At 41.3% G+C, this 15,828-nt stretch overlaps 2 protein-coding genes across 4 annotated transcripts in view; one reads left to right on the forward strand and one right to left on the reverse strand.

Moving 5' to 3' along the window:
* GDF9 (growth differentiation factor 9) overlaps positions 1-15,828 on the reverse strand; it is a 49,826-nt gene that overhangs the window by 14,197 nt on the left and 19,801 nt on the right. The window contains exon 1 of one of the 2 annotated variants that reach the window (XM_081851084.1): positions 2,914-3,049. The exons of the other annotated variant lie outside the window; for it this stretch is intronic. The gene's annotated coding sequence lies outside the window, so the exon portion shown is untranslated. Of the gene's footprint in view, positions 1-2,913; positions 3,050-15,828 lie in introns of those variants that run through there. 2 annotated transcript variants of the gene reach the window in all.
* SHROOM1 (shroom family member 1) overlaps positions 3,227-15,828 on the forward strand; it is a 46,761-nt gene continuing 34,159 nt past the window's right edge. Inside the window, exon 1 of one of the 2 annotated variants that reach the window (XM_081851047.1) lies at positions 3,227-3,384. The gene's annotated coding sequence lies outside the window, so the exon portion shown is untranslated. The remainder of the gene's footprint in view (positions 3,385-15,828) is intronic. The other variant, XM_081851046.1, reaches the window with a different exon arrangement.

A 15,828-nucleotide genomic window follows, 5' to 3' on the forward strand; every position in this document is an offset into this window, starting at 1 on the left:
GTCCCATGGAGTTCATTGAGACATGCTTCCAGATAAGGTTTAGGATTAGAACCTCACTCTGTTAATGCTTTTGTTGTTGTCTGTTTTAAGGCTTTAATGGTTTATATATTGCTGCTTATTTTTATTGTGTTTTAAAATTTTGTTCTGTTTCAAGGTATCTGACATATTTTTGATGTAATTTGTGCTATTGTAGAAAAACGTATTGGTTGTGTTTTGGCAGAAAAGCAGTATGACAATATTAAATTAGATACAATTTCCTTAATGATAAAATTGACCTAATGGACAGGTAGGGTGTTCAGTATGTCCTTAGGACAACGTGCTTTTCAATTGCGCACTACAGTGATGTTGTGTTTTAGGATACCTCTAAATGAGCAGTAGTATAGTAATGGACGTGACTCTTACCTCTGTACAAGAGGCTATAGAGCACCCCTACAAAAGTCAGAAGTCTATGCATGTACACATCTCTTCATTCCCATCCAAGCAAGCAAGTGGATAATCATACTCCAAGGATGCATTTTGGTCACATAAAAGCCCACGGAGCAGAACCAGTGAGGGAGACAGCCTGGGGAGAAGGGTACAGTCAGGGGAGAGTTGTGAGGGCCAGAGAGAGGCCTGGAAGGCTGCAATTGGCACTGGGCTTGAGGGTCTCCAGCCTGATTTAGTATGTAGTGACGTGGGATATATTTAGCTCCACCCTCTTGTTAAACACACCTGATTAAAAAGTTAGCGTTTAGACATCTTGCTTAGTCAGAACTACTCCCCCCCCCCCAACTTCACATACTTTCCTATCAGTAGAAGTATTTACTACATTGTCAGCCTCTCTACAGGAGGAAATACATTTTTCCCAAGCCAAAGACTTGTTCTGCAACTTGGTTAAATATTATCCGATTCTTGTAATACATCAGTTCTCAAGTACAAATGTGAGATTCACATGAAAGCTCTTTCTCAGGGTGCCTTAGGCTCAGTCCTATACCCATTTACTCAAGTATAAGTCCTGTTGAACTCACTGGGGCTTGCTTCTGAGTAGACATGCCTAAGATTGCGCTGTAAGTATTTAGTGTGTAATTGTCATGCTTTCCACTTTTATGGGGCATCCATACGATGGCATCATCAAATTGTTGTGGTCCTGTGTTCAGCGGCGTAGCGTGGGTTGTCAGCACCTGGGGCAAAGGAAAGTAATTTACGCCCCCTAACCCGGGGCAAGGCAAGTAATTTGCGCCCCCTAACCCGGGGCAAGGCAAGTAATTTGCGCCCCCTAACCTGTGGATTTGCGCCCCCTAACCCTAACCCCCAGATGTTGCGCCCGGTGCGGCCGGCCCCCCCTGCACCCCCCACGCTACGCCACTGCCTGTGTTTTCCTACGCTGCTTCCATCCTTTCTCAGACTGCCTTCCAAAAAGACTTGCCAAATCTGACTCCCCCACAAAATGGAACAGTCACTCTCTCTGCTGCTTTAGACTACTCCTCCACCCTTCTAAGAGGCATGCTTCTGACATGTGCAGTGATATATCAGGCAGGGTGAACCTATTGCCATTTCTGTGCACCTTCACAGGCTGGGTGCCATTTTATTGTCATGCTTATTTTTAAATTCAATCTTTTAATTAGAGCTATAATGTATCCAGCTATATTTTCAAAGGAAAAATTTGTGCAATAATGCTGAAATGAAATATCATTAGCATGTTCAAGTGGGGACGGGGATGACTATAATAACCTCCACTACCTTTTTGGCTGCTGCCATTTTAGCAATATATTAATTCACACCCCACCTCATGTATGAAATTTGCCCTAAAATGCCCTCTAATAATTTTTGACATCCTGAAAGTAATCACAAAATTGTAATTTAAATAAGCATATTCATGCAAATTAAAGAACAGAATTTAAAAATTGGTGTGCACTGGAGGGAGTTTGTTCAGGGGAATGTACACCCCCCTCCCAAAAAAGTGCTATGCCCCATTCTGAAGTGTGGAAAGTCAGTTGCAATTCCACTTGTATCTTACAGCAGAGAAGCAGTGATTGGTACAGCTCCTAGCTGTATCCATCTAGATACATCTCCAACCAGCTTTATTCATACCTTATGGAGCAAAATCCAAATGAGACCTATGGGTTTTAAGAGTTCGTTATCCATAGCTTAATGTGAATATACCTGTGTTTTGAGTAAGCTGGGAGGTTTTTCTGCTAAAGACACATAGGTAAATCTGGTTCTTATTCTGTCTCTATCATATTACAATTTTTGTTTGTGAGAACGATCTCACAAGCTACACCCATGAGAAGAATACAAAGCAAATTGTTTATAAGACAGGCTAATGATCCATCTGGTTCATTATTGCCTACCTGGGCTGGTAGCACCTCTCCAAAATCTCAGGAAGACCTTCTTCCAAGCTCTGTTGCATGAAAACTTTTTGCTGGATCTGCTGAGGTTGAACTTGAGGTCTCACACCTGCAATGCAATTGCTACTGCACAGCTGCAGCCCCTCCCAGTAGTTATTTATACCTTAGAGTTTCACTTTTTATTGTCTTAATTCTGGACCACTGAATTCAAATACATACCTGTCGGACACCTGCGTAGATAGGAGTATGAATTCTTCATACACCATGATTTTCCTCGTGCATATAATTTGCAGGGGTACTTTTGTGAACAAACACCATAATTAGGAAAGCATCCATTAGCTGGCCATCCTCTTTAGAAAGGCCTAACTTGTGCCTCTGCACTCCAAATACTGTATATTCCTTACAAAGAGCTGGAAACATTCCTATCAAAATGTTGCTAATGTCTGGCAAGCAGAGAAAGAGAAAAGAATAAACAAGGAAGTAATAAAAGACTCTTTTCCCTCAGAAACAAATGAGTTATGTGAGGTTTATACTATAAGCAGAGCGCATTATGAATGTGCGGCTGCCCTGTGTGCTGTTTCAATACCTTAAAAGATTCTAGTTACTAACTGAGCCTTGAGCTGGACTGTAATCAGTGGCGTAAATCCCCCAGTTTATCCTTTTGTCCAGTGCTGGCGGGTGCTTTCCCTTTTCTCTTTTGCATGAGGAGATCTGGGTCAGGCTGAAACGCTTTTACTCTGAAGCCAGAGTTTCAGGTTCATTATTCTAGCCCCACCTACTTCCCCATGATTGGACAGGGAATCCTTCCAATTACCTTTATGATCTAAAAGTAGCTAGGGGAACCAAAGAAAACTCAAAAGAAGCGGAGTCCTCTCTCACTGTGCTTTCGGAAATTGCACTCCTGTGTGGGAAGAGAGTTAAAGGAATAACAGCAACATTTTGCTACTTGCCAGCACTCCAAGGGAAACAATGCTGTCTGTCAAAACCTCGATCTCTTTCAGCCAACAGCTTGGGAAGTACAGTTAAAACAGAGACAGCACCAAATGATGGCATGCAGGTAATTATGACTGGTTTTTGTCAAGGGTTCGCTTGACAGCCTATCTTTAGAAATGACAAATTCGGTCGGGGAGAGAGAAGACATATGTTATAGACATTATATTGATTGGTTCTGATTCCTGGTTATGCGTGTACACATCTGGAGACAATAAATCATTAAGGAAGGTGAATGGGATTTATAGAGAAGGTGGATTTGAAACTGCCAGTGGGAGATTGAGAAAGGCATTCTGTTTTCTTCTTACACAGTTTAGAGTTCAGTGATGTGGTACTTCAGGACGCAAAATGTGTAACTGACCATTTGAACCCAGTTTGTTGCATTTTTTTAAATGTGAAAAAATGTTAGCAGTGCAAGGAAGTTGTGCTCTTGTTTGAAACCTCAGGAAAATGGAGGTGAAAACCATAAAGAATGCATTGAAATTCTGTGGGGCTTTTTTTTTATTTGTATTGGAGCTATAGCTGACTTGCTTTTATAGAATTGGAAAAAAGTAAAAAATAAATAACTTGCAGTGTTGTCTGTGCTAGCCTTATATAGTAAGATTATATCTTGTCTAGAGTAAGAGTTAATTTAGAATGAGCTAGGCTAAAATTCGGAACCACTTTGGCCCTATACCTGGATTAATTCATTCCAGAGATGTTTTACTGACTGCGGTAGGATCACTTAAGAGTCAGTACAGGGCTGCGGCCATCAGATTTGCCACATTTCCCTCAATATGCACCAGTTGGAAGCTAAATGGAAGCTTTATTATTCATTCGCAAAGCATTTGTAACAATTGCAAGGGCAGCAGTTACCTTTTCCATTACAGCTGTGTGATGCAGGGATCCATTAATGGGATTCTCTCTTGCTGCTGCCAAGGAAATAAGCAGAGCTGTGTAGAAACAGCTACTCCGTCTCGACTAAAAACTTCAGGGAATAAAGGCTGGCAATTCGAGATTGTGTAAACTTTTGCACAATTTTGAAACGAAAGAAATATCCACATCGGCTGAGAGCCTACATATAGGAGCAGGGCTGGCCCAAGACATTTTGGCACCTGAGGTGGGCTCCAAAATGGCACCCCCCCTCGTCGCCAAGGAAGAAGGAGTGAGGGGAGATCTACATCAGGAACAAGGGGGAGGGAGGAGAAAGATTGGCACTGGGATCTGCTGCCCCTGTGAATCCTGTCTCCAGAGGCTATTACCTTGCCTCTTGAATCAGCTGGCACTGAATAAAGATCTACATTGGGATCTGCTGCCCCAGTAGATCCTGCTGCCTGAGGCAGTTGCCTTACCTTGCCTCATGGGTGGGCTGGCCCTATACAGGAGTCTCATAGCTGCTTTGAGAAAAGCAGGTTATAGCAGAATAACAAGGCCTTCCACTAGCTTTGGCTAGTAGCCCAAGTGCAACCCTATCTAGATGAGGATAACATGTCTTCAGTGATCTATGCCTTGGTAACCTCACCACTGGATTACTGCAACGTTTTAATGGACCTGCAACTGCAGCTGGTGCAGAATTCAGCAGCCAGATTATTGAAAGGAATCACACAGTCCAAACGCATAAATCCAGTACTGCGCTGGCTGCTAATTTGTTTCTGGGCCCAATTCAAGGGGCTGGTGTCAACCTATAAAGCCTTATGTGGCTCAGGTTCTTCGTGCCTTGTGGAAAACTTTTCTGCATATGAGCCTGCCTGGATCCTGTGGTCAGCATTGCAGGTGCTTCTCTGTATGCTTCCAGCCAGCGAGGGTTCAGAGGGCAGTGAGAAGATTGTGGGTCTTGTTAGTAGTGGCCCCCTGTCCTTGGAATGTTCTCCCCAGGTATTCCTGGTGCCAACACTGACAAATTTTCAGTGTCAAGCAAATCTATTTCTTGCTCCCTAGGTATGTATTTGTTAATTTTTGTTTGCAACAGCTAGTGGTATTCTCTTCTTTGGGGGCTTTTTCTGGGAGTTAGAGCTGAGTTGTGTGTGGAACAATTGTTTTTCTGATTTGATTAGCTTGTGTTGCATGTTGGTTTTAAATGTTGTATTGTATATTTTACTAACATTTGTGCGTTTCCTTGAGACATTTGTGTAAAATGGCTAAACTCAGTAATGAAAATGAGAGATTTGCTGTTCAGTCCTTTGCATATTTATGGTACTCAGAAGTAAATTCAATTATGTCCAATAGGCCTTATCCCCTGGTTGGCATACATAGGCTAGCTGACTTAATCTGTGACTGTGTTGTGTGATCATTGCCAGGAAACTTTAAACAGAAATGTAATAATCACTTTTTCAAAAAAGAAGTTAAAAACATTTCAATCATATTCAAAAACCACCTATTTCACTTAATGTAGTTCTGCTTTCAAGTGGAAATACCATACAAAAATACCATACAAACCCATTTGAAAGGGGATTAATGATTAAAATTAATCCTGTTTCACTAAACTGAAGATGCATAAACTCAAGGAGAAATTGTATTTAAAAAATTATAGTCAATAAATTTATATCCTGCTTTTTAGAATTTCTTTTGACAAGGTGGCAAACAGTAATACATAAGTTAAACAATATATAACACTACATACAGCACTGCAATAAAACACAGAATATAAAAACAAAATACTCGTAAGAGGAATAATAGGAATCAACCAGTTAAAGTCTATAATTCTCAAGGTTTTACTGACTTTACTCTGGTTGGAAAAAGTTCTACAACCAAAATTGTTAAATTGCATCAGATAAGATATTGGTCTCAGTTAGAAACTTTGTATAGGAGGTATGGGCTTCTAACAAGGATGTTATTTCAGTAGTGATTGAGAGTCTGAGAAAGCTTTAGAGGCCCTCTTTTGGATATATTAAATATTAAACTGCAAAAGCAGTGTATTTTTAAGTGCATTTGTTATGAAAGGTTAAAAATACCCACCACAGCTATAGCAGTAGCAATGCATCATCATCAAAGGTTAAACAGGTTGAAGCAAAGGCATTTCTGCCCTGGAATGCATACCGAAAATCAGCTCATTAACTGGTTGATAAAATTATTTTAATATGGGACATGGGATGGCATTAAACTACCCATTAATATAACAATTTCTGTTTGTGAAATAGAAATTTTACCCACTCCTCTGGTGTGTCCTATGCTCCCACGATCTGCTTGAGGGGGTTGGGAGAACTCATAGAACAGATTAATGGGTATGCAGAAGGAAGAGGGAGATGGGACCAAATTACGCACTGTCAAAAATGGAGAACAAAAGAAGGCACAGGGATGCATAAAGTGAACATATGCTAATTTATATGTAAAGATGCACATTTAGAAGTAATTACTATGATTTTAATAGAAATAGATATCACCATTGTTGGGGAGACTGTAACCAAGGAGACTTGCATGCCTGCTAAGGATAGACAAATCTGTCGATTTCAGTTTCTACCAATTCCTTGTTTTTCCATTCTTAAGTTTAATTCTACCCATTTCCACATCAGTCTGTTGTTGTTTTTTTAAGTCAGCATTCAAATTCGTATGCGTTTTTGCATACAATTTTGCTGGATACACACATAATTGCAAGTTATTTTATCTAACATAGTGCATTTCTGTACATTATGTTTTACTAGTATGAGCATTTTTGTGTGTGACACTTTCTCGTAATATATGCTTCATTGTACTGAGGGGGAGGGGTGTGAGTTGGAGAACTTTTCATTGAAAAAGCCAGAGAAGTGCAAATTTCCCAGGCTTTTAAAGTTCTGAGTTTCATCTGCATTCATCTGCTATTTTTAATTGCTGGTTTCTTCATAAGTTTTTTTTCTTCTGATTTTATCATTTTGTTTCTGATTTTGTATGTATTTTGTTGTGAGCTGCTCTGGAAACCATTTGACTGAAGGTCGGTATATAAGGTTATATACAGTGTATAGAAGAAGTGATGGCCAAACTTTGAATTAAGTGAAAGGTCCATGATTGAATTGATCAGTGTTTTATTTTTATTGAAAAGCAACTGGCAGGGGAAGGCTGCCTCCAAATTTGATTGGAGCTGTGGGTTAGGGGATGGATGCTGTATAATTTCCCAACCTAATTTATGAAGTATGAAGTAACCTAATTTAAGGAGGGTGTGTGTGATTTGGACTACAGGGAGAAAAGGTTAAGCACCACAACTCTGATCAAATTTGAACCCCCACCCTATGCACAGCTGCTTTTAAGTAAAAAACAAACAAACATTGGTACCTCCAACATAATGATCATGGAGCTTGTGTAAGAAGCATGGATCTCCTGTGTAATGTGTAGTTTGGTCTGCAGCTGGCCAGGAATATAGGATGCTTTTGAGGACTACTAACCCTGGTCTGAACCATGGCAAGGATTATGGTCCTCCACTCGCAAGTGGTCCCTCTAGCCTTTAACATGCATGTTAGAGGGGTTGTGGGACACAACATCTTCTCACCATCTGTATCTGAAACAACAGCAAATGTGTTGCAGGTACTCGTGCTCTTTGTATATGGCCTCATCCAGGGCAAATGCAATTATGCCAGTGACATTGTCCTCTCCTGCTTTAAGAGTAGAAAGTTGAAGAATACTTCTTGTGCCAGAATTGGGAACCTAATGGCTGCTTTTAGATGATCATATCTCTGTTTAATAAACCAAGATATGAATGAGCCTTTATTTGTTTCTCCGTTAAGTTTGAGGTACTATTGTCAGGTAATTAAAATCCATGTAGTTCTTCTGAGGCCAGCAGAACAGACGTATTTTGATCGTATCTTCATCTGCATGTCAGGAAACAAACAAGAATGTGTCATTTTGCTTTGTGTCTCCTTTTCCCTTCAGTAAAAACCCTACTTGATTTCAGATGACATTGGCAATGTGTGTGGCAAAGGAAGGCTGCATAGTTCTGATTTAAATTGTTCTGTTGTCAGCACTCCTTGCCCACCTTTCATCACCATTTGTGCAGTGAAATCAGACAGGGTCAATGCAGACTTCTTGGTCAATGTGGGTAATTAAGTAACTGCAACTGTGGGTGGGTCTCATGTCTGCAGACATCCCTGAAAGATGCCCTTTGGCTTCAGAGGCCTCCAAAAGGCTTTTAAATAATAAACACTGTGGAATGTTAATGTACTCCTTGTATACATGAAAATGTAAATAAATGCTGCTCTGGTATTTTATAAATAACTCCCACATCCGGGGAAAAGCTGGATTGCCCAAAGGAGGGTAAACTGGAGTGACCACACAGGGTGAAACTATACTGCTATCCACTTTAATAGTAAAACTTGCATTGACTTAAAGGATGAACAGGATTTTTACATGAGGCCTCAGCTTTATTGCAGATAAATTGTCACTTGATACAAATGAGCATTGGCCCATTTTCTGCAATGTTTACTCCTTGGAACACAATCAACCACAAAGTTGCCTTTTACATGTTCCACTGAAATGAATGGTGAATCCTTTGCATATCTGGGAGATTCATGCATACACTGGAACTTCTGCTGAAGTTTATGCTGAAAGGTTTGCTGAGTGAGCATCTCTTTCATTGGTTCATAAGATTCAATAAAATGTGGGCTTGAGTCCAACAATTCAGATCTAGTTTTTAGTAAGGTCCTCTTTTACTTTTGTCTAGAAATCCGTTCATAAACCCGTCAGCATGATCATGCTTTATATTCCATTTTTTCCTGGCAAACAACAGCTAAAGCTACAATGATGCTTTCTTCCTCATTGACTCTGGCATTCAAAATAAATAGGAATGCTGGCCAACAACCCTAGCACAAAAATTTATTGTCCTGTGTCCACTGTCCTTTAAAGTATGCCTTTTCCTTAAAAAAACAATCATTTTAAAAAAGTGCCCATTTTTAATTGGTTAAAGAGGCCCATCCAAATCACGTTACCCTACTGCGGTAGCCATCAACTCCATGGTGGTATAAGAAAGCCTAAGTGGATGAACTGCATGCCAAGTAAGAATTTCAAACACTCAGAGCTCAGTTTCCACCAGGAATGTTTGTTTTGTAGCACCAAAAAAGAGATCATTCCATCCTCCTGCCTCATATTTGCAGCAGGCACATGTTCTGCATTACTAGGGGATTTGTACCTTTAAGGAGCCTTCCAATTAAAAGTGAACTGAGCTCATGCTCTTCATATTTTGGTTTAATCCACAAAGGTGTAGACTTTCTTCAGGGTGGCAAATGTTCAATTTGCATGTGCCCAAACTCTCCCAGCTTCTTCTCACACTATTATTAGAAGGCCATTTTAAGTAGCAGCTCACTGCAGGCTGCAATTCATGAACAGTTTTTATTTATTGTTTTTGCATATGGTGGATCTATTAACTACAAAGCTAGACATCTGTATTCCACCCTGCATCACTTCGTTGCCGGTCAAACTCTCCTTGTGGAATGCAAATTTCACTATGATCCAAATTCTGAAAGCAGCTGTACTTTTTCAAAATCTGAAAACAGCTGGAGTTTTTCGGTTTGGTGTGTATGTTTGCCAATAGAGAAATTTCACTGGTGCACCCTCAAGAAGAGCCTCATATAATTTGTTAGTTACAGTCATGCCTGGGATGCCAATAAGAAAGTAAAGGAACCTGGCAATGGGAGCTCACCCTATCACACTCTGTCTCAGCTCCTGCCAACCCAGCAGTTCAAAAGCACACCAGTGCAAGTAGATAAATAGGTACTGCTGTGGTGGGAAGAGAAACAGCATTTCTGTCACGGTGTTCCGTTGTGCTAGAAGCAGTTTAGTCATGCTGGCCACATGACTCGGAAAGCTGTCTGTGGACAAATGCTGTCTCCCTTGACCTGAAAGCGAGATGAGCGCCACAACCCCATAGTCACCTTTGACTGGACTTAACTGTCCAAGGGTCCTTTACCTTACCTTTTTTTATAGGAACCTGGCACTTAAGAACAGAAGAGGAGCTTTGTAGGTCTACTGAGGGACCATCTGCTAGGGACATTAATTGGGGGCACGTCCTGACAGGCAGGGTTTCAAAAGGGATTCTATTAGTGGAGCCTCACATCTGGGTTATTGATCGACACCTGTTTTGAAGCTGATACCAATGAAATAAAGACCACAAATTGGGCTTTGGCAAAGATGACAAAACCAACCACTCTTAACAACAAAACCTAACCATGGTGGTGGCTGGATTATCTTTCATTTGGCTCAAAGAAAGGTGCTTGATGCCGTGGTTGTCTTTTTCCCTTTCTGGGGGATTAAATAAATAAATCCCACTTGTGCTCTACACATGCAAAGCTTCTACATTTCAGCCTGTAACCCATAAATCCACCTCCTGGCACCAGAAACTTGGCCCAGGCACAATAGAAACTTAGGTCTGGCTTTTTCACTAGCTCTTGTTTACTTGGCCCGAATTTCAGCTTTGTAATGAGTTTCAGATTTCAGGACAGAGGTGAACAGGTAGATTCCACCTCCTGCCTCATCTCAGGGGACTGGAGAATGGTGTCCCTTTTTATTTCAGGCCACCAGTTTAAATCCAACCCACGCTGCTGCTGTTTGACTCTTATCACATCGGCATCCAAGAGGCAGATTTAGGGTGCCTAGTTGCCCCTGTGATGAACAGAAGTGACACATCTACCCAAGAGGCATTGAAAGAAGACCACAAGGCTCTTTTATTTCACATTGTTTCCCTGCAGGAGCCTGTTCCCATGACACAAGATGCCCGTCAAACTTCAGCTATTCAAATGGCTGTGACATCTTGCATGCCAGCTACAGTAATACAACTTTAATGTCCTGTTCTATATTTGGCACAATGTTCTCGCTTGGGGGACTTCAACAAGTTGCAACTTTTAAATTGCAGTTGGAAGTGGCAAGGCTGTTCTCCCACCCCACCCACTTCTTTTTTTTTTCATGCATAATTTTTATTGGTTTACATTAATCAAAGTACAAAACAAACTATAATATTCCACATAATATTTCACAAATTTTTTTAAAGAGTGACTTCCTTCAACCTTCCCACAAATCATCCGTATTAATGAAAAACAAATAATTCCGCATTTCTTGTTTTGTAATGTCATTAATCATTCTAGTTCACCTGTTTTTCTTTAGACAGTACCCTTTGCTTCTTACAGAGCACCTTTAAAACCCACTAACGTTATCTGTCCATCGCTTAAGTTTTCCAGATATTTCGTATAACTTTCCCAATCTTTTGCAAACCTCTGGTCTTTTATATATCTAATTTTCCCTGTCATCTTATCCATCTCCACATAGTCTAGTAATTTTGATCTCCAATCCTCAATTGTCGGCAGACCCTCTAATTTCCAATTTTTAGCTAATAGAACCCTTGCTGCCGTTGTTGCGTACTGAAACAGCTTATAGTCTTTCCTTTTTATCTCCCTTCCTACCAATCCCAGCAGGAATGCCTCAGGTTTTTTAACGAAAGTATAACTTAAGATTTTCTTTATTTCATTATACACACTCTCCCAGAACCCTTTGACTTTTTGGCATTCCCACCACATATGGTAGAAGGTCCCCTCTCTCTCCTTGCACTTCCAACATTTGTTACAGGATCCGTACATTCTGGCTAATTTGGCAGGTGTCATATACCAACGGTAGAACATTTTCATTAGATTCTCCTTAAGTGTCACACAAGCCGTAAACTTAAGATGTTGTTTCCATAGTTTTTCCCATTCTTCGAAGTAAATGTTACGGCCAAAATCTCTAGCCCAGTGTGTCATTACCGACTTGACTTCCTCGTCAATTAGGTTCCAGTCTAGTAGCTGATTGTACATTTTAGACAAAGTTTTTATATTATTTTTCAAGATTTCGATTTGGAATCTGGAGTTTTTATCAGCATATCCTTTATCTTTAAAATCTTTCCTAAACATATCGTTTGTCTGGAAGTAGTGCAACCAATCGTAGACTTGGTCCTTAACCTGCTCGTACGGTCTCATTTTCCACTTTCCTTCCTCCTTCGTTAACAGTTGTTCATATGTGGCCCAATTGGCCCTCATATTGGTCTTTTTAACAGACATAACTTCTAATGGTGACAGCCAGTGGGGTGTTCTAGGTTCTAGCACGTCTTTATACCTTTCCCATACCTCAATCAGTGGGCCCCTGAATATGTGGTTTCCAAATTCCTTATGCGTTCTCCTCTGCCCATGCCACAAGTAGGCGTGCCATCCGAATCGATTATCGTGACCCTCTAAGTCCAGCACTTCTCTGTCCTCCAGATTGATCCATGTCTTTACCCAGCATAGGCATGATGCCTCACCCACCCCACCCACTTCTAGTTAAGCAGGTCAAAAAAATAACAAGGATTGCTTGGTGACCCAAGGTTGTAGTTCATGCAGCTACACGAAGAAGAAAAAATGCACCTGACTGACCTCATGTTCATTTCACCTGGAAATGGAGCACTTTGTACACTAATGGAACTAGATGTTACAACAGACACCAAGTCTTTTTTAGCTCCTGTAAGCCACGTTGATGCTGCTATATCAGCAAGTCTGCCTATAGCTTGTCAGAAAGTGAGAGGAAAAGTGGGGTGGCCTCATGTACTCCAGGTCTACCCACCACTGGGATATAGGTTCTGGCCAGTTATGTTCCTGGCAAGCAGAAAAAGGTTGTTCATCCCTGATCTTAGAAGATTATTTTATGCAAAAGAAGAGTGTCCATTTGAAAGAGTACCTATTATTTGGATTATTAGTTCATTCTGCCCAAAGGAACATGGGAATCACAACAGTTTCTTCACCATTTTAACACGTGTGATCCAATAGTGAGTGAATGTGATATTTACGAGGATGGCTGCTATGGTTGGGGAAAGGGGCCTATTTTCTAAAAAAATAATCCTGAAGATAGGATGAGAATTCCCTCAAAAGAGCCACTCTTCCCAGAAACATTAATCTGACTGACTGACTGCTGTTTAAATTCCATTGCCTACCCTGTCTTCACTTAAATCCATATTCTTCAACAGGTTGTTTTAAAAATGTTTTCCGTCTTAGATGCTAATGTATTTCTGGGAGAACTGGAATTTGACTAATCTTTCATTTAAAGTAGAAATCATTTAATACTCAGGATTTGGGGGTCAAATCTCAGGATGTGTGATATGCTGTGCCCCTTTTTCTGTTAGAATTAAGATGCCACTACATACAGATTTGTTGGTGTGTACTGTATAGGCTAAGGAATGAGGGTGGCTGTGGGTTAAACCACAGAGCCTAGGGCTTGCCGATCAGAAGGTTGGCAGTTCGAATCCCCGCAACGGGTGAGCTCCTGTTGCTCGGTCCCTGCTCTTGCCAACCTAGCAGTTCAAAAGCACGCCAAAGTGCAAGTAGATAAATAGGTACCACTCCAGTAGGAAGGTAAACGGCATTTCCGTGTGCTGCTCTGGTTCACCAGAAGTGGCTTAGTCATGCTGACCACATGACCCGGAAGCTGTATGCTGGCTCCCTCGGCCAATAAAACGAGATGAGTGCCCCAACCCCAGTGTCGTCCGTGACTGGACCTAATGGTCAGGGGTCCCTTTACCTTTACCTTTTACTGTATAGGTAATAACATACAAAAAACAACAACCCATTCAAGGATTTGGGCTGGAAAACATGTGGGCTTAAAGTTGTGATGAAATATGCACCCATACCCAACCCCTCATGTCTCTGCATGGGCCGGTTCCACTTCCTACCTTTCTATACTCAGGGGATTCTAAGTGCATTTGGGCAAAAGTGTTTTGAATCCTCCTTGTTCTCAGAAACCGTGATAATGTATGAACACAATTGTGGTTCTCTGTGCATGTGAGCTAAATGCTCATTATTACTGGTTTCCTCAACGTCATTCAAAGGTCTTCCCTCAGTGCTGCGTCACTCTTTTTTAGAATTCATCATTGTATGGTCAAAATGAAATATATTCTGTCTGAGAGATTGCCAGTACCCACCCACACACTGAGCATTGTAATCTTAGCCTTGAACTGTGGAATGTAGTTGTACACATGTTATGGCTGAGCATCCATTGTGTGATGTAACTGTGGTGGCTATCTATTGTTCTATCCAGTCAGTGTATTTTTAATATCTGGATTTGATTAAATGATTAACAGTGCAATCGTGTGTGTGTCACAAGGAAACCCCATTGAGTTCAGTGAGACTTACCACCTCCCCAAGTAATTATAAATATGCTCCAAGCCATAAGCAGTTCTTAGTTTGAGAACTTTTCAGAATAGAAGTCTCTTTCTCTCTCTTGTATTTGAGGGCTGTATTATTTATTTAGGCACCCTGTAATAAAGATCCCATTGTTTCAGAGCCCTGGCAGAGAAAGCAGAGAGCCAAGCTTTGGCTTGACCACGTCACAATACCGGCCGCCCCAGCAGAAGCCACCCTCCTCCTTTATTTATTTGCTGCTGCACACAATGACAAAAACAGCTAACTGGCATGCCTCTTCCTTTGTAGTGCATGCTTATCTCTGGGCATAGCTGTCAACTTTTCCCTTTTCTTGCGAGCAATCCTATCCGGAATAAGGGAATTTCCCTTTAAAAAAGGGAAAAGTTGACAGCTACGCCTCTGGGGAAGGATGAAATGCATGGTGCTTGCTTTACCTGTTTGATTGTTGACAATGATGTCTTTTTTTAATGCTGGTTGTTAATTGTGCTTTTAATGCTTGTTGTGTGCCGTCCAGGGACCTGTAGGTGTTACTCAACTGACTTGTTGCATTAGCACAAGGATTACCTCTAGCACAATGGGACTTCCCTTCCTCTCAATGTGTGGCAGCCCCTCCCCTCCCCAGATGTGCTCCAGAGGGCTGGGGGGGGCGTCCCAGAAGAAATTTAGGGGTTCATGGAGTGTTGAGCTGTAATTCTTGTGCTAAGAGGTCCCTGACATGATGCCATGCTGAATATAACCCTGTATCTTCTTTATTCACCCTGTTTTTCATACTGTAACATAACCCTATATCAGGGGTAGGCAACCTAAGGTCCGTGGGCTGGATCCGGCCCAATCGCCTTCTCAATCCGGCCCGCGGACGGTCCAGGAATCAGTGTGTTTTTACACGAGTAGAATGTGTCCTTTTATTTAAAATGTGGCGCATAGGAATTCGTTCACCCCCCCCCCAAAAAAAAAATATAGTCTGTCCCACCACATGGTCTGAGGGACAGTGGACTGGCTCATGGCTGAAAAAGGTTGCTGACCCCCACCCTATATGTTGTAAGGGAAGGACCATGGTTCAGTGGTTCAGCATCTGCTTTGGATGCAGAAGGTCCCAGTTTTAATCAGTGTCATCTCCAAGTAGGGCTGGGAATGTCCCCTCTCTGAAAGCCTGGAGATCTGCTGCCAGTCAGAGCTAGATGGACCAATGGTCTGACTCAGTATAAAATGGCTTCCTATGTTCATATAATCTCTTGTGATCATAGAAGATACTGGATAAAACACTGGTGAAATTCTTTTTAGTTTGCATCTAGAAGAAGTTAGTCACACTTTAGTCCCATTGCAATCAGTAGGTAAACATTTAAATCAACGTGACTCGTCAATGGAAATAACTAAATATCCTTTGGATCCAATCCATTGTTTTTCTCTCTAATTAGAATTTACAGGAAAATGGCGCCTGGTCA

Source organism: Podarcis erhardii (genome assembly GCF_964252035.2).
Source record: "Podarcis erhardii genome assembly, chromosome: 2".
Classification (NCBI taxonomy): domain Eukaryota; kingdom Metazoa; phylum Chordata; class Lepidosauria; order Squamata; family Lacertidae; genus Podarcis; species Podarcis erhardii.